The sequence below is a fragment of the Triticum aestivum genome, chromosome 5A (genome assembly GCF_018294505.1).
Source record: "Triticum aestivum cultivar Chinese Spring chromosome 5A, IWGSC CS RefSeq v2.1, whole genome shotgun sequence".
Lineage (NCBI taxonomy): Eukaryota > Viridiplantae > Streptophyta > Magnoliopsida > Poales > Poaceae > Triticum > Triticum aestivum.
Genome location: NC_057806.1, coordinates 313,454,698 through 313,459,810, shown reverse-complemented (window position 1 = coordinate 313,459,810; position 5,113 = coordinate 313,454,698).

Here is a 5,113-nt window from a genome sequence, read left to right as displayed (position 1 = left end):
GGCGAGCAGCGGCGCGGGCGGCGAAGCAATGCGGCGGCGGCGGCGCGGATCTGCGGCGATGCGGGGAGAGGAGAGGGAGAGGGGCCCGGGGCTCCGGATTTAAGGAGGGGGGAGGCGAGGGCGGCTTGGGCGAGGGGCAATGGAGGCGGGGCGGCGCCGGACTCCGGGGAGAGTCCCGGTCGGGGACAACGGGGAAGGCGGCGTGGAGCTGGGCCTTGGCCTGGCTTCGGCTGGGTCGGCCCAGTCGGGATTCTTCTTCTTTTTTTTTGTTTTAAAAAAAACATTTCCAGACAAATAAAATAATAAAAGAAATTAAAAGAAAATATTATATAGGCATATAATATATCAAAATTTTCAGAAAAAGATTTTCTACACGGTGAACATTTTTATAATGCCAAATAAAATCCACACAAATTTAGATAATTCAAAGAGTGCTACTGGTCTAATAAAATCCAATAAAAATCATTTTAAAAATATCAAAATGATTTCAAATTTATTTATCTCCAATTTTCTGTTGTAGGGAATCATGCTACCCTAATTTCCATATATTTTATTTTTGGAGAAAAATAATTTGAATAAAACTCAAATAACTCCAAATTGAAAATAAATTCAAAAGAACTTTGAATTTAATTCTTTGAACTCCCAACTCATATTTCATATAAATTGAAGAAGTCATTTTATCTTCTCTCATGAAAATCATTGAGCTGCATGAAGTTTATGAATTGAAAATATTTTCAAATGAAATTCAAATATTTTCAACAACCCTTGTCATTTAAATAAATGGAAGAAGTCATGTCATCTTCTCTCCAGGGTTTCGTGATGAAAAAAGTATTTGAATTCACGGAGAGCAAAATGCAAAAATGAAAGTTTGGGAAAGTCCTTTTATTCCCTCTCATTTAACTTTCAAAAAGTTTTGAATTTCACTCACTTTTAGACAATCAATCAAACAATCAATCAAATCTATCTATTTATTATAACATTCCAAAATTTAGAATTTTGGGATGTTACAAACCTACCACCCTTAAAATGAATCTCGTCCTCGAGATTCGGAGAGGCTAGAAAGAAATAGGTTAGGTTCGGGGTCTTCTCAAAATCCATCAATCGTCTCCGGGGTCTGGGGTGCTACCACCCTTAGAAACATCGTTACAGTCCCATCAATACTCATATACTCCATCCTTATTCTTGACAAGGTCGGTCTTCTCAGATCCTCGAGAAAATTCCTTCTCTGAGCTCTTCCGGTAGTGGCATAACCTTTTCCTCAATTCTTCCGTCCTTTTATCTTGGTAAGGTTATTCCGAGACTGGGTCTTCTTAGCTGACGGGTCTGGCGCCAATACTAAACAACTATCGATATCTCATGGTGGTCAACCATTTATGGTTTCTCCTGCAGGAAATGGGTCAGGGTGATCCTCACCGTATAACCTACGGTTGGCAAAGCTGCCTTGTACAAGGGAAAAAATTGCTATACCATTCTAAGGTTTAAACAAGGTTTTCATCATCGTCTCTCTACTATAGGTAAGTCGCTCAGATTTACCATTCCATATAACAAGGCGAACAATAAGAGTAAGTCGGTATGGTGATCAATCCATCCCGCACCCAAATCATTACCTTGTATATGGTTTAGCGAATCTCGCATTCTAACACTTGGTCATCCTCACAAGCATTGCTGAATTTCTCTCGTTGACGAACCAAGTTCGGAATAATCCATTGATTCTGCAAGCCAGACAAACATCTATCGTTCCTTCACAACTCTCAGGTTTTGCGTAAACTCCTATAAAATCGTTTGTCGACAAAGGTATATCCACTTCCAGGGTTTTTCCTTCAGCAAGAATGTGCTTGCTTCTTGGCAGGTCCTGGGGCATGTGGGTTATGGCACACTTCATCACTTGTAGTCCTTGAACTTATCATCGGGCAACTGATCATTATTCCAACTTCCATCTTCCTAGTATTCTTAAATCCATCCAATTGTATTTTCTTCCTTCCTTATATTGGCACCAAACTAGGACATGATTATTCAGACTCATCATGGAGTTTTCCATTGATCCATACTTCCGACATCATACCTCCTTTATATCCAATAGTAATTTATCTCTTCATCCTCGTGGGTTATCCCACATGCCGAGATATAAACTTATACTTATGGAGTCCATATTCCACTTCGTGGAACATCATTATCCTTTCCAGGGTCAAGCGGCCTTACATGGGAATATTGGCCATCTCTGCATGGCACTTCTTCAACTGGGAAACATGAAACACATCATGAACTCCTGACAGTCCTTCGGGTAACTCCAACTTGTAGGCCACTTCTCCCATACGCTCCAAAACTCGGTATGGTCCTACAAATCTCGGGGCTAACTGTCCCTTAACTCCAATTAGTTTAACTCCTCGCGGAGGGGTCACACGAAGACATGCTCTGTCTCCAATTTCATAGACTACCTCCTTGCGTTTTTAAGTCTGCATAACTCTTCTGCTTGGTCTGAGCTACCTTCAGTCTATCTCGAATCAACTTAACACTCTCTTCTGACTCCTTGATCACATTTGGTCCAAACAACTGACGTCTCCAACTTCATCCCACATACTCTTGGGGCATCACACATATCGAGACAAAACTCGTATTCATTTTGTCCGAAATCCACTTAGTGGAGTATCCTTATCTTTTCCATGGGTCAACGGTTCTTTACAGGGTACTACCACCCTTAAAATGCACAAATCTTCCATAGACCATATTTCTCATATCCTCAGAATGGCCAAAATTCTTCTTCATAGAGTAACAACTCATAAAATCCATATCAGTACCAACGATGCTAACTTTATTCACTCTCAATTAATTACAATCTCTCGCTTTTTCATTACATGTCCCAACTCAACACCTCAATATAAAAGAAAAATGTTCTCACTTCTACTACTCCATTTCTTTTGTTGCAAACTCAACTATCTAGCACAAGTTTCCTTCTCCTTAGGGCATTCTCTGGCAAAGTGCCCTGCTCCATTACAACGAAAACATATTACTTCTGACAAGTATCGAGGTTTCCTTTTTGGGCAACTGTTGAGGTAGTGCTCTGACTCCTTGCACCTATAACAGGTGATATGACTCAGGTCCCTCCTGGAATCCAATCTGCTTCTCTTCCTGGATCTTTCCATTCCAATTAGGGCTTCTATTTCCTATGGGTCATACTCTACTTCCTCTGTCGGGAATTCTACTAGATCCCCATTCAAACAATTTTGGGAGATGTGTCCTTCTTCTCCACATGAATAGCAAGACTTAGTGCAGGGTTTACTCGGGTCTTCTTTAGGTGTGTCCTCCACCTCTTCCTTCATCACAGTTTCTTCTAAAATTCCCATAAGGGCTCCTTTCTTTACTTCTTTCTTCTGCTAGATGGCTCGTTGTCCCATGGGGTAAATGTGACACCGAGCAGGATAGTGGGTAGTCCCTTCACACAAGAAACAAGTAATTTGCCTAGTTGGGCATTCTTCAACTGGGTGACTTCCTTCACAATTAGGGCATTCATCCTTGTGTTCTTTATGGGTGTGTCCGATTTCTCCACAAATCTTGCATGCACAAGGTTTCTTCATGTCCTTTCCATAAGGCTTCAACTTCTGGGAAACAAGCCGAGACTTTGGCAGAGTCAACTTAAATTCTTTCCAAGTGGTTACTCCTTGCCATCCATTGATGGTTTGGTACATCCTCCACCAAGTAGCAGCACCTCTTTCAAAGCACTGAAGAGCATGCTGGGTCATATTATTTCCAACTACAGGGTTATTCTCCATGTGATCCTCCATGTTCTGAATCCATCGGTCTGCCTCCAACTGACTCATCGGTCCAGAAAATACAAGCTCATCTCCATTCATCCTCTATTGGGTCCATGTGGGTTTGGGGTAAGATAAGAGAGATAGAGAGGGATGCACACAATACAAACAAAAGTTTTGAAAAGACAGATTTTTGTTGTGGCTGTCGAAAAACATCAAACAAATGACAGCTCACAAACGTCGCATCTAACGTAGGTATATAACAGGGGTTTGGTCTTCTAAGGTCAATAAATCTTCAACGTCTCCAAACTCTTCAAGCCTTGTTCATGCCTCTAATGGCTTCTTCCGATCATGCTTGTCTTTCTCAAGTTCTTTTGCCAGATCAATCTCTGTTGACGTGAAATCTCTCATGACATCCTTTAATATTCCGGAGTTGCATTTCAAACTTCTGGTTTCAACATCCATCACATGAACCATGGTCGTACTATCCTTCAGTTCTTGACAATTCTCCGGTATCTCGAGGTTGTAGCTCCTCCAGCTTGGCTACTCTCATCTTCAGGATCCTGAGTTCCTCATGAAATACTTCCTTGTCTAATACGACTTCCTGGAGCTCCATTTTAAACTTCTTGATGTACTACTCCAGATCCTGGTGATACACCGGCTAGGGCTAAAACTTCATCTTATGATAGGTGCTCCATCAGCCTTCTTCCATCAAATCCATTCTGATGAAATGCATCCTTAACTCAGCACGGTGACAATAGCATCAGCGGTGATGACATCACGGATAACCGTGTTTCTGCCCTTGTCATTGCCATGAGCTATCTTCCATAATTGATATCCCCTGCCTTAGGGGTTTCTTGACAAAACTTTGAGGTTTTTAACTCTCCATGCTTGGTCTTTCTCTGATACACCTTGATCTCTGGTATTGACAACTTCCATAGTCTGCCAAGTTCCATAAGGGTAGCCTTCCTAGGTCATACAAATCTGGGAATTCTTCAGAGCCTTCAAATTCTACTTGTCTTTGGTCTTCAACCGTTGTAGTTTCCCTTATTCAGATGCACGGAAAATACTCTTCATTCCGAAGTGGTCTTAGTTGTCCGATATCTTGTACTTCTTGGAGTGGTCTCATCAGTCGAATCTTCGTGTGGTCAAAAGGGGAAAGGGGTATGGTCTCACTAAAGAGAATTTTTGAATAAGCTCAAAAGAGAGGAGAGGTAAAAGATCTTTTTGAAAGGGAAAGTTGTAGAGAAAAAAATCTTTGCTATGGGCTTGCCAGTTTTTCTGGGTCACGTCCTACAGTCAACATGTGCTCTGATACCATCTTGTAGCGACCCGACCCGAATGGATCAAGTCTCTGTGCTTAAGTG